Here is a 14,676-nt window from a genome sequence, read left to right as displayed (position 1 = left end):
GTCAGAATTGATTGCCTGTATGTACTACTCGACCAATTTATGCCTTGATTATAATTACAATAAAAAGAGTTTAAAAAAAAAAAGAATTTACTCTTTGCACTTGGTGAATCATTTGTCTAATATCCATTTTGATTACTTGCCCAAGAGATAAAAATACTTGTGTCTTTTGAACTATTGCTCCAGTTTGCACCCACGTGGATTGTATTTTGCACCAAGACATTATTAACCCTGTACAAAAATAAGATGGAAGAGATTTTCCCTTGGTAGGGGGTTATGGCTTATAGTTTTATTATGAAACTAGTAGCCCGTCCCGAGGTTGTCCGGGTATGAATTACTGCCGGCCAGTAGTATATTGTTTTGTAGGATTTCGTTTTGATAGCATTTCTTATCTGTGACAGGCCTGTGAAACGCTCCGATTCACAGTGCACTGCTGATGCACTTAAGAGTGCGCGTTCAGTAGTGTGTGAACTCGAGTTTCCCTACTTTATTTTTCCTTGCAATATTATATAGCGCAAACTGGACAACATAGCATGAGCACAATTTACATTACAGAAGAACACATTCATTTGTGGTAGGCATGGGGAGACAAAGCGATTTGCCTGGAATCACAGGATGTTGAGCTGATGCCGAGATTCGAACGTAGCTCCCCAGCTCTAAAGTTCGCAATTCTAGAACTTGTGGCGGGAGGTGTGTCTAACAGTGTATGTCGGTGCTGGCCATCAATGAGAGAGACCTGTGCATTTTTTAAATCGGTGGTGAAAAAATATGAGTATGTTGCTGGAGATGTGGGCCGCTGTGCCACTAATGTACTTACCGGGGGGGTAAACACCCATTATTCCGCAACTTTCTTTCCGCATACCACCACTCCGCATACTTTCATTACGAAAGTACCATGACTCCGCAATGCCATTATAACGCATGGCATTACATTTTATATGCTTTTACCACGCATACATTTACAACGAAATTCGTTGTAAATGCATGAATGGTAAAAGCAAGATTTTTTAAATGTTTGTATAAGGTAAGTATGGGTATAGGGGTATATGTTTTGGGGGTACTGAGGTAAATGTTTTGGGGTGTTTGGGTATTTTAAGGGTTCAGATATAGTTTTGGGTTATGGGGAGAGGGAAAGTTTTAGGGTTTAGGGATAGGTATGGGTTTTGGGGTACAGGGGTATTTTTAGGGTTCAGGGCTAGGTTTGGGTTTTGGGGTATAGGGGTATTTTTAGGGTTCAGGGGTAGGTTTGGGTTTTGGGGTACAGGGGTATTTTAAGGGTTCAGGGCTAGGTTTGGGTTTTGGGGTAACAGGGTATTTTTAGGGTTCAGAGCTAGGATTGGGTTTTGGGGTACAGGGGTATTTTAGGGTTCAGGGGTAGGTTTGGGTTTTGGGGTACAGGGTTATTTTTATGGTTCAGGGCTAGGTTTGGGTTTTGGGGTACAGGGGTATTTTTAGGGTTCAGAGGTAGGTTTGGGTTTTGGGGTACAGGGGTATTTTAAGGGTTCAGGGCTAGGTTTTTGTTTTGGGGTACAGGGGTATTTTAGGGTTCAGGGGTGGGTTTGGGTTTTGGGGTACAGGGGTATTTTTAGGGTTCAGGGCTAGGTTTGGGTTTTGGGGCACAGGGGTATTTTTAGGGTTCAGGGGTAGGTTTGGGTTTTGAGGTACAGGGGTATTTATAGGGTTCAGGGCTAGGTTTGGGTTTTGGGGTACAGAGGTATTTTTAGGGTTTAGGGATAGGCTTGGGTTTTGGGGTACAGGGTATATTTATACGGTTAAGATGGGTTAGTATTTAAGGGTGTTGGGGTATTTTAAGGAGTACGGGTGGGTTATGATTATGGGGTGCAGGGGTATTTAGAGGGAGCAGGGTGGAAACCCGGAGCTGGAATGTACAGAACCTGGGAAGAAAAAACAATGAAATATTAGGCACAACGCTCGCTTTTTTTCCGTAATCCCGCGCCCCGCACACGCCCACGCCCACAGCACACGCCCACAGCACACGATATGAGACATGGCATGAAGGGCGGAACGTACCACACGCCCCCAGCGTTTGTCACGCCCCCAGCACACGCCCACAGCACAACGCAGACACGCCCACAAGGGACTACTTTGCTGGCACGGTTCTTTTACCTTTTAAATGTATATGGTGGGCATCTGCATAGCCTATGTCCTTCTGCTGCAACTGCCCTTTCCAACGCTGTATTGGGTGTTGTGATTGGTGCTGTGGTTCCTGAGATTACCCGCCTCAAAGGTTTGGGCTCTCTCTTTATTATATTAGTATGGATAGGTGGGATTTGATTGTTTTTAGACATTGAAGGGCCATGGGTAAAACTAATATTTGTTGATTTTAAATGCTTGTATGTGGGTGAGTAAAGTATATTGGTAACAAAAACTTTTTATTGTAAAAGTATATGTTTTTATACATACAATTTGTGCTTTCTATATTACATGTATTTAAATTGCTTTAATGCCTTTTTAGGCATGATATCCAACTGTTAATAAACTGAAACTGAAACAATGGCCAATGTATGTGCTGTGACAAATAACACATGTAGAAATTAGTCAATCTCTGACTGGCTCATGAAACGTTTCTATAAGGCCATAGTATATGGCATGGAAATACATCCATTGCATGAAAAGTTAAAGATTACCGGTGGACTGCAAAAGTTATTGTGACATCCACTAGAGTGACAAAGGAAAACATGGATTCAGGCCTACAATTGTATTCTGACTGCTACATTGTTAAACCTGCAGTTCGTCCTACTAAAATAACCTTCTTAAATGGATAGAAAAACACTCCTTTCAATATTAGTAAGTAAGCCTTTAAGCCCACAAAGTAGGTTGCATGGCATTTAAAAGTGGGGCATATGGAAAATGTATCTTAACATGCCACTCCAGTGACACTGCCCTAAAAGCTATTTTCACTATGGTAAACCAAGCTGCCATATGTAGAAAACTATAGTACAGATGACACAACTAATACTGCTACCTCAGGAAGGGAAGAAACTAGAAAATAAATAATCCACTACATTTATTAGTTATTAAACTCCAATTCAAGGGTGGTCAGATTTCTAATAAATATTAAGGAAAGGAAAGTAACTTTTAGTATCTTACTGTTTATTTTCCTGAATGGTCAGATGGCTAATTAGCTCAAACTTCTACCAGCTCCCAGCCTCTGCTGAAGCCCAGGACTGGGTCTGGAAAAGGTGCAAAATGCCTCCCAAAGGCTGACCTGAATGGGCAGAGATGACTCCTTTTGACACCACAGAATATTCAAAGTGAGGGATGTGGGCATCCTAATGAGATCTATCGTTAGATTTGGCTTGACAGATCTGTTGAGCCACAAGCAACACATGGGACACACTTGATAGGGAGGGAGCAGGATGCCAAGACAATTCTTGTGGATCCTCTGTCTGGTTGCTAAAGGACCCTGCTTTTGTCCTACCTGCTGTCTGTCTCTGGGTTTGTTGTGGGTATAGTGCCTCATTTAAGCTCGATGTTAGTGTTAGATTGGGAGAACACTAATGATTTAACCCTAGTCCTCAGAGTCCAAGTTTAGTGTGTTCAAAGACCTTCGTTTCTTGAAAATGCTCTGGCACACAACATTTTGGAAGTGTTTGCAGTAAGGCAAAGCAACTACTAAAAAGGTACATACTGTGGCCCTAGGAACTTTTACCCAATGGCTGCATTCAAACAAGCGGCATGATGGGTGAAAAATGATGGATTGGGATACGGGCCGGTGATTGCCAGTGACTGAAATTAATTCAAACATTAGTAAGTAAGCAAGGAAGTAAGGAAGTTTGTAAGCGTGTGAATGCCTTGGCGTCTTGGCGCTAGCACCTGAGAAAGAGCCAACAAAAACAGTGACCTATAGAAGAGAGTGAGAAGAGCCATGTTTTTAATATTTTCCTGAACTGTAGTACATTTGACTGGGATCTCAATTGAAACAGTAGGGAGATCCATAGTGTACAGGCAGAATAGGAGAAACTCCTGCCACCCCAGTGGGCTTTATTGATTCTGGGGATGACCACCAGTTTAGCTGAGCTGGACCAAAAATTACAACTGGGCACATGCCAGCAGAAGATCTTTTGGGAATATTCATGGGCAGTCCTATCAAGAGCTTTATGGATCAGGCAAAGTGCTTTGAATGTTATCCTCTCACAGACTGGTAGCCAGTGGAGGCTAAAGATAGTTTGAAAGATCAGACTTAATTTAGGAATTTTCATGAGCAGCTGGGCTGCTGAATTTTGAAGGAATTGACGTTTTTTGCACCATTTGCTTCTCAATGCCCATATACAAAGTGTTGCAGTAGTTAATCTTTGATATGACCAGTCCAATGATGACCTTTTCTGCAGTTGTGCAGCAGATGAAGGAAAAGATCTTTTTTAAGATTCTAAGCAGGAAGAAACAGGAGGAAGTGATCGGGTTTATTTGACCAGAGAAGCAGAGTTTTCCACCAAACAGGACTCCTACATTTTTGGCTGTCTGCACTGGTGGAGGGAGTGGGCCTAGGTTGATAGGCCACAAGGAGGTGTTCCAAAAGGTGGTATTATTTCCAAATATTCATACCTCAGTCTTGTCTGAGATTAAATGAAGAACATTTTTCTGCATCCATCTCACTATTAGCGCCAAGCAGTTGTTAAACTTTTTGGCCACCTCCTCAACATTGGACAAGACCGACACTGCTACTTGTGTGTCTTCTGCATGAGAAATAACAGAGACACCGCACAAGTGGATCAGTTTGGCCCTGCGGGTGACACAAGGCATTGAAAAGTGTAGGGTTTAGGGAGATTCCTTGGGGTACCCACATGGAAGAGAGATAAAGTCTCCAAGAGTGACTGCTTGCTCTCTGTCATATAGTAAGGAACTGAGGAGGGCAAGTCGTGAGTCTTTAATGCTGATGCTCTCAAGCCGGTTGATAAGTAATGAATGGTTGACAGTATCAACCTCAGTCAACAAGTCAAGAAGAATCAGTGCAGTCTTCCCTCCCTTGTTGACTATCATTCTCATTTCCTTAGTGGCAGCCACTAGGGCTAACTCAGTGCAGTGATTTGGTCTAAGACTATATTGTGAGGAGCCTAGAAGATGGTTATCATCCAGAAAAGACATGGTTTCTTCATTCATTGCCTTCACCAGTATCTTGGCTAGCAGACGAAGACGTGAAATGAGCTGGTTACTCTTCACATCCTGGGGGTCAAGAGATGTTTTTTTAAGCAATGGTATCAAAGCCTTTTCCTATGCTGCCGGGAAGTGTCCTGAGGCCAGTATTTTATTCAGCAGTTCAGTAAGATGAACTGACACTGTGTTGGAAGCCCAATGCAGAACATGGGGATGGCAGCAGTCGGATAACACATTGGATCCCATGGTCTCAATGAGTTTGGCTACTTTATCTTTGGAGGGGAAGGGGGTAAACCTGGTAAGAACATTAGAAGCAGTGCTTATATTAGTTTCCAAGATGTCTGAGGTTATAGCAGCTTGGGTGTGAGCATCCATAGAGGGAAGATTATGATGAGAAGTGAAATCCTGAAAAGATGAGCTTTACCTTAGATTGAAAGAAGTCTGCTAGTTTATTGCGTAGGAATTGATCAGGACTGAAGGCATTATTATTGTTACAGTTGGATACGATTTTTACTGTTTTAAATAGTTTCTTGGTGGAGTCTTTCACAGAATTGATTTTGTCTGTGAAGTATCATGATTTTTTAGAGATGATTAAGGATTTATAATTGTTAATGAGAGATTTGTATTTGACTTTTTCTTCAGGGCAGTAGCCTTTCCTCCATCTATGTTCCTGATGTCTCATTTTTGTTTGAGTTTTTTATGTCCAGTGAGTACCAGGGAGCAAACCATTTAATTCTATAGTTTGCTACTGTTTTTTCAGGTGCCAGTAGGGGGACTGCTGAGTCAATCAAATTAGCAAAATGTGGTGGCTGAGTATATATTACTTCCTAATAAAGGGCTGGAGGTCAAAAGAATGTTGTTGAGTTCTCTATTGTCAGTTTCCTGCCAAGGGCGAAACTTGAACTTTGTGAGAGTATTGTAACTAAGGGAATTATTGTTAGGTACTTTAGGTTTAGGAAAAATGGCTTTATGGTCTGTCCAGCTTAAGGATTCACACAAAGAAGGGGGAGAGGTTGCATTCCTACCCCAACCTCCCCAGTCACAATCTATTACACACAAACGAGAGGTTGGAGTGTGTATTATGGTTCTGAAGTGGCACATGCTCTGTGAGAAAAGACTGCCCTCACTGGTAAATTGTGCCATGCTTCATCATCAGGCTTGCTAACTGACACCCCTGCACAGACCAACGCTTGGGATGGAGTAAAAAGGAGAGGAAGACAATACAGACAGAAAATAGTGTAACCACCAAAGAAGTGTGCAGTTTGTGGAGGTAAAAACTAGCTTGGATGTGTCTGTGGTACTAGTTTATTCCTCGGCCCTCAGTGTTGGGTCACTCGGCATTCATCAGGTCCAGTCTATTCGGCAGAAACATGTCTACACTTTTGCAATAAGGAGGAGTGAAAAGATCCTAACTTTCTCCTTTCACCACCATCCTTCACATTTTTAACCTTGGCCAGGTGGTCCAGGAATAAAATAGTACCACAGACACATCCAAGCTAGTTTTAAGTTACACAAACTGCACACTTGGGGCACTCTTTTCTCACAGAGCATGTGCCACTGTCCAGGTTAATGGCAGAACGTTTTCAATACTCAAATTGGAGTTAATAGTGAATACTCCGTCTAATGTGTGGTTGGCCTGAAGAGCTGGTAAGTTTACTATCTGCGTAAGATCAAAACTGTGAAGGCTATGGACTAGGTGTTCCTTGTCACTGTTTCCAAGTAGCTATAAGTGAAAATTAAAAGCACCCAGTAACTCCATGCAGGATTTGTAAAAATTGAGTAGAGTTTGGATGAATTGGTCTCTAGGTCTAGACAGACGATATACAAGGATACCTTTGAAGGAGTTGGTTTTAATGAGTTTCAGATTAAACATAAAGCCTTCGCAGTCAAGCATTCCATCCAGCACCTTATTGTTGTTGCAGTTGATGCCCTACGTTCAACGGGGATGTCCAGGCGTGGGTCCCAGGCTCACTGTGCCACTGGGATCAAGCTATACCTGGCTGAAGAGCCCATAACAAGGGCACAACTGGTCCTAGGTTGCTTGTAATCTGGCTCGGGAAGGACCTGGCTTGGCAGTTTGGGCTGGACTACTCCCATTGTAGCAGGGTCAAGACTAATTTCCATATGGCTGGGTACAAACTGAGGTGGCATAGTGGGCAAAAAAAGATGGATTGAAATGCGGCTTGGGCAATTGCCAGGGGCTGAGATTAATTCAAGCATTTCATCCATCACCTTGTTGTTGCTGTTTGCAGTAAGGCAAACAGCAACTACTGAAAAGGTGTATAGGGTTGCCCCGGGTACTTTTACCTCATTGGTTAGGGAGTGCTGAGGAGTCATTCCCACCATAGAAGAGGATATTCCTGTGAAGAAACCCAGCTGACCAGTGGGAACTGAACCTGGACTGTACTTTGCTGTTGCTCTCTGCCATAGACCATGAGAATCTCCAAGTGCTCCCCCTGAGGTCCCGGGGCCTTGTAAGTGTAGTCCATGTTCGGCATGGGCGGATTTTGCAAATTGGCAATCCGCGAAATTGCGTATTTAGGGACTCGCAATCCGCAAAATCCGCGAATTCTCGCGAATTTTACGGATTCCTTTTTTTTTGTGTTCGCAAGTGTTTCTGCCATTTCGCAAGGGTTTTTTACCAGTTCGCAAACGCAAACTAACTTGTCGGGTAGCAACGGTCGCGACCATGTTGTTTCTACGTCTGGTTCATCACAGCACCCTCTGTTTCACCACTGCCACCCTCTGTTTCACCCATGCCACCCTCTGGCTCACCCATGCCACCCTCTGGCTCACCCATGCCACCCTCTAGTTCATCACTGTAGATTATGGGGGGAAAAGCACACCTGCCCTGCCTCAACTGACATGAATGAATTAGGGGCTGATTAATGTGTCACTGAATTTGAACTTCCAGGCTGGCACCTGGTTCCTTATCTGTAATTGCTTTCTGTTGCAGTGTAATTTTTTTAACAGGACCTTTGTTGTATACTTGTAGCTATTCTCTGAGCCTGCTGTGAGGGTCAGAGCAGGGTCATAGAATAGTTGCAAGTAGGCAACTGAACTCTGAAGGGGCCCCTCAGGAAGCACTACAGGGAATGGTTACTAATGATAAGATTGAACTTTTGCACCTGCTGAGTGCTTTCAGTTTTGCAAAAATCCAAATATCCAGCAGCATCCACAAAAAGTAATCCTTCCAGGTCAAAATCCAAATCAAAGTGACCAGCACATGAAGAAAGCACTGGGAGAAGCCTGCTGGACAGGAACAGGAAGTTGGAGACTGTGGGACACTTCCTTCCTCCCATCCCCCCCTCAAAATGGACTCCTTGCAAAAAAAAAGTGCAGGCAAATGTCAACCTGAGGAGTTATTCTGAGGAAAATCATAATTTTCAAGGTTTATGCTGCCTGCTGGTGGATTTCTTGTGCGAAATTGCAAATTTTGCAATCTTGCAATTGCGAGATTGTCGCTGCCTGCCGCATCTACGTGTTCGCAAGTGTTTACTCCCGCGATGCGTGATCACGGGCCTTTATGATGTACTCGCGTTGCCAAACTCTCGCTGTGCAAGTTGGCAAGCCGCGATGACGTCGACAAACTCCCGCGGGATCCCGCAGCAAGATCCAAAATGGCGCAGCACACGCAAACATGGAGAAAAACAACTCTGCAAACGCTGAATGACGGTAAGTGAACGCTGCGCGCCGCAAAATTGTATAGTATTCTAGTTGGCAAGTGCGACCAAGCAAAAAATCTGCTTCGCGCAGATTTGCGAAGTTTCTGCAAATTCGCGAGAGTTCGCGGATTGCGAATTTCCCGAAAATCCGCAAAATCCGCGAGCGGAACAGATTTTACGCCCATGCTTAGTCCATGTGTGCAGAGGCCTAGTCCTGTCCTTGGAATGCAAGTCCAAGACTTTGTTATGTGATCTGGATGGGCACAGAAGCCCATTGCCTGAATATTCGGCATTGGACTATTGTGCCAACCCTGTGTGCATCACATAAGATGGTGGTGGCAGCATACTGTGTTATGTGGTTATTAAGTGTGATCAAAGTCTGTGTCAGACAGAATGCAGTCAGAGATTACCACACTCTCTGTGTAATACTTTCCTCTCATGTGAACCCCAGAAACTTGCACTTACATCCTATATGGGTTGTCTCCAGTGTAAGGATTCCCCTTCAACCCCACTGATTGGGAGGCTGTCTACCATAGTATGGTTTGGGAACCTAGAGGGTATCCCACCTCCATGTATGACATATGGATGGCCTCTCGCCCCCATGCCTGACATCAAGGATGGGTCCTACCATGACTGGGAAGCCCAGTAGTATTTGTGAATATCTGGGAGTGCTATAGCTCCATCGTATGCAACCGGGTATAAGACATTAAGGGAGAGGCGAGCAGTACTTCCTATCCATGGCAGTTCTATGATTACTTTAACACAGAAGTAATACTCTGCACCTAGATGGACAGTAGGCTGAATTCTAAAAAATATACATGAACTTGAAAAGGATTATCATTTTATTTTATGCAACTTCACCTACCAAATATAATGGGATCAATTTCCAGTTAATTATGTAAGTGAGATTTGAAGATTCTATAAAGAAAATACACTATTGCCTCTTGTTACATATATTCCCAAATATTAAAAGCCTTTGGTGCAAATTTGGAATGAACAGAACATATCCTAAGGAGTTCCCAAGCAGTGAGTAGAAAAAGAGTAGTCCCAGTCAATCCGAAAACCAGGGTATTTACTAAATGTTTTCACCACTTCAAGCCAATTTCTAAAAAAGATACTGGATCTGCAAGGTACAACAAGATAATGTCAGCTTGGAGGGATATACAATCCTCCTACAGACCTGCCAACTGAAAAACATGAGAGGGCAGGGCATTGGATGATATGCTGGCACTACCTAAGATATAATGGTTCCTGCGGACAATGTATATGATATATAATAATATTTTTTGTTTACTCTACTGTAATTATTGTCTCTTTTTTTTTTTTCTTTTAGTTATGTATCAAATTTGTATTTTATTCTTCTTCGTATTTTTACACATGTATTTATAATATTTACTCGACTTGTTAAACTGTACTTTTTATGATTGAACTTTCTGTCAATCGAATAAAAGTTTATGAACTGAACTGAACTAATAATATTTCAACTCAATGGTAATATTCATGGGTAAAGATAGGCCAAAAAGAGAGTCATAATTAGACACCACAAAACATTTTGCAATTATTAAGTGTTTATGTAAGGATTTAAATGCATTGGAAAAAGTTGGTCAAAAGAAATGCTTGGTGTCCCAAGTGAACATAGAACCTAGACTTGAAGAGTGACAATTTGTGGCATACAAATAGGTTTCAAAATATACAAACAAACGACCATGAAGCAAATATACAATAGTTATTGACAGCCTTTTAATGCATTAGTGAGAAGGCTGGAAGATGGTTCAATTTGTAAATGTGTGTCGACAGCGTTTCAACCCCGCAATCAATAGGGGGTCTCACCAGGACCTAACGATAAGGGACACCTGAAGGATAAACAATAAACTGTCAGAGTGAGGTTCTGCACACCACTCAAAAGTAGTTTCTCTAGGCAGTGCATAAGGTGTGGGGGTACTCATATGGGGCCCAGCAGAACGAAATTCATCACACGGTAAAAATACATGAGGCAGAGCAAAAATGCAGGGAAAACCCATGCCAAGGCTGCCAGGACTAACACATGTCCCCTCAGCTGAAATGTGGGGAGAACTACCCACCCTCTTGGGTGTTCGCTTCACCAAGGCGGAAAACTCTGGACAGACCATCAGCATTGGCGTGTTCTGTACCAGGGTGGTGTTCCACCGTGAAGTCCATCCCCTGTAGGGAAACGGACCATCTCAACAACTTTGGATTCTCACACCTCATTAGCATAAGCCATCTGAGGGGCATGTGGTCGGTCTGAACCCGGAAGTGAGTCCCAAACAAATAGGGCCTCAGCTTATTCTGTGCCCAGACCACAGCAAATGCCTCATGCTCAATCGCACTCCACCTCTGTTCCCGTGGAAGTAACCTCCTACTAATGCAGGATATGAGTTGAGTTAGGCCCTCCTCATTTAGTTGTGAGAGCACTGTTGCCACGTCATTCTCTGAAGCATCTGTCTGCACCACAAATTCCTGTGAGAAGTTGGACATCTTGAGCACAGGCACCGTGCACATGGCAGAATTCAGGGCATCAAAATCTTTCTGACGGGCATAAGTCCACTTCACTTTCCTGGGCTGCTTCCTAGAAGTCAGCTCAGTCAAGGGGCAACAATGAAGCCATAGCCCTTGACAAATCTCCTGTAATACCTGGTGAGTCCTAAGAAGGTTCTCCTCTTTGTCTGGGTCTTTGGGGGTTCCCAAGCCAGAATGGTATCAATCTTGGATTGCAGGGGTGCCACCTTGCCGCTCCCTACCTGGTGCCCCAAGTACACCACCGAACCCTGCCCAACCTGGCACTTGCTGGCCTTGATCATGAGGTCTGCCCTCTGCAGAGCCTTCAACACTTCCCAGAGGTGATGCATGTGTTCCTCCTAAGTGGCACTGAACACTGCAATGTCATCCAGGTAGGCGGCACTGAAATTCTCCAGCCCAGCCAAAACCTGGTAGACCGGTCTCTGAAAGGTGGCAGGGGAATTCTTCAACCCAAAGGGCATCACCTGGAATTGGTAGTGCCCCTCTGGTGTTAGGTCAACTGTACTGAGGTACTTGGCAGCTCCCAACCGATACTTGAGCTCATCGGCGCTGGGGATGGGGTGTGTGTCAGTCCTGGTTACTGCATTGAGCCCTCGGTAGTCCACACAGAACCGGAGTTCTGGCGTGGCACCAGGTGCAGCAACATTTGGAACCAAGAGTACTAGGCTGGACCACGGGCTGTTAGAGGGCTCAATTACCCCTATCAACATCATGTTGACCTCCTCCTTGAAGCTAGCCTTGAACCAGTCAGTCAACCTGTAAAGTTTGTGCTTTACAGAAGCACTATCCCCAGTGTCCACATCATGGACACACCACTGAGTGACACCAGGGGTCAGGGAGAATAGAGCAGCAAACTGTCCCAACAGTTGGCGGCAGTCACTCTGCTGTTCAGAAGTCAGGGTGGGGGAGAGGTTCACATTGTCCACTGACCCATCATGCTCATTAGCAGACTGGAGGTCAGGGAGAGTCTCAGTCTCCTCTCCCATCCCATCACCTGTTGCTAGGAGCATGACCACTTCGGACCTCTCCAAGTGGGGCTTGAGGTGGTTCCCATGTAGGACCCGCAAAGGGTTCCTGGGAGACTGTAGGTCCACCAAGTTGGTGACTTTACGCTTGTGCTCCACCACCTCAAATGGCCTAGTCCATTTATCCTGAAGCGCACAAGCTCCATTGGCACCATGACCCACACTTTCTGGCCAGGCTGAAACTCCATCAGAGTGGCATTCTGATTGTATCACCGCTTCATTTCTCCCTGGCTGCTTTCCAGATTCTCCTGAGGGAGTTGCCTGAAGCGCTTAGTCTGGTTCCTGAAGGCCAGCATGTAGCTATATACATCCTAGGGAGGTTTACTGGGAGCTTTCTCCCAGCCTTCTTTGACCAGACTTAGAGGTCCTCTTACAGGATGCCCATACAGGAGCCCAAAGGGACTGAACCCTAAGGACTTCTGCGGTACCTCTCTGTAAGCAAACAGCAGGCATAGTAAGAGGATGTCCCACTTACGCTTCATGGGTTCACCAAGACCCATAATCATGACCTTCGGGATCCCGTTGAATCTCAACCAGCCCATTTCCTTGGGGGTGGCAAGGAGTGGTGAACTTATATTTTACACCGCACTCCTGCCACAGGGACTTCATATACCTAGATATGAAGTTGATCTCCCCGGTTAGACACCACCTCTCTGGGGAACCCCACACGGGAGAAAATCCACAGCAATGCACGACCCACCACAGAGCTCATCACAATCCAGAGAGGGATGGCCTTTGAGTACCCAGTGGCATGGTCCACCAAGACAAGGATGAACCTGTTACCCATGGCTGTCTTGGGGTCTAGAGGCCCCACAATTGTGGTGCCCACCCTCTCAGAGGGGGTGCTAATGACAGGCAAGGGCTGGAGAGGAGCCTTACACTTCCTTCCACTCTTGCCACTTGCCTGGTAAGTCTCGCAAGTCTGACAATGGGTGTCAGAATCCTTGCGCATTCAGGGCCAGTAAAAGAGGATGATAAACCTTTCAAAGGTCGGGTCTTGCCCGAGATGTCCTGCCAAAGGCACATCATGAGCCAGACCCAGTAGAAAGGCTCTGACGCACTGGGGTACCACCAGCAGACAGGCTGACCCAGGCTCAGCATCCTTAAGCTCACTATAAAGGAGACCTTTTTCCCAGTAAGCCCAATGTAACCCAGACTGATCACCTGCTGCCTAGCTTGCAGCCTGGTGTCATAAGCCAAGAAGAGAGCGGCGTGCCTGCTGCTCCTGGCAGAAGTCTTCCCTGGTGGGGCCCTCCTTCCTGCTGCCAATGGGTGAGCTCAGGCAGGCTACCCAGTTCAGCCATTTGTACCTGTGTAGGCTCCAGTTCATCCCCCTTAAGGTCTACCTCCTCCTGGACCATAAGAAAACTTCTGGGGCAGTTTCCCAGGGCCCCTGCCTCCTCTCTTTCTAGCAGGCACCTGGGTCATTCTTGATTGCTACTACCAGCTGTCATAGACCGGGTTGTCACACACCCCCACACAGGCAGATCCAACATCTCCAAATGAGACTACTGTGTCACCTTCTCCCAAGGGGAACTGTCCAGATTGTTTCCAAGCAGACAGTCAACAGGCATGGCTGGCCTTGCAACTACTTTTAAGGTACCTGAGATCCCCCCACTCGAAGGGAACTTGTGCCACTTTGCAGAGGCACTCCGAGTTGTCAGCTGCAACTACTGGGTAGAATTTGTTAGAGACCACCTGCTCCTCAGACACTAGCCGACAACTGACAGCTGTCACACTGGCTCCAGTGTCTCTCAGAGCTTCCATACTATGGCCATTGATGGGCACCCACTGCCTTTACTTTTTAGTGCTATGAGGCAGATGAGCCCTTGGGACCATCTCAATGTCTCCTAAAGAGACCAGGGTCATTTCTGCGTGCTCCCACCCCCCTTGGGCACCCAACTCCTCCCCCAAGGCTACACCAGCCATCTCCTGGGGCAGTGCACCGATGGGCACAGTGGTAATCTTTTTGGGACACCTAGGGTCCCCCTGGGAGTGACCCATCTGACCACAAGCATTACATGCATGGGGGCCCTTCTGGGCCTGCTTACCTGCAGGGAACCATGGCTTCTTTTCAGTGGGAGGCTGGGAACCTTTCCCTTGGTTCCCTTGAGAATTACGTTGGGCCCTTTTGGAGCTCCTTCTGTTTACCCTTGTCCAGCCCACTTTTCTGCTGGGGACCCTGTCCACCCTTGGCCGAGTCTCCCACATGAATTTTTTGGACCCTGGTAGTGACCCAGCGGTCTGCCTCCACAGCAAGCTTCCTGGGGTCAGTCAGCCTACTGTCAATCAAGTGCTGGTGTAGCTCTGGAAAACAATGATCTGACAAGTGCTCC

The sequence above is a fragment of the Lissotriton helveticus genome, chromosome 5_1 (assembly GCF_964261635.1).
Source record: "Lissotriton helveticus chromosome 5_1, aLisHel1.1, whole genome shotgun sequence".
NCBI classification, from domain to species: Eukaryota; Metazoa; Chordata; class Amphibia; order Caudata; family Salamandridae; genus Lissotriton; species Lissotriton helveticus.
Note: the sequence above shows the minus strand (reverse complement) of the source record.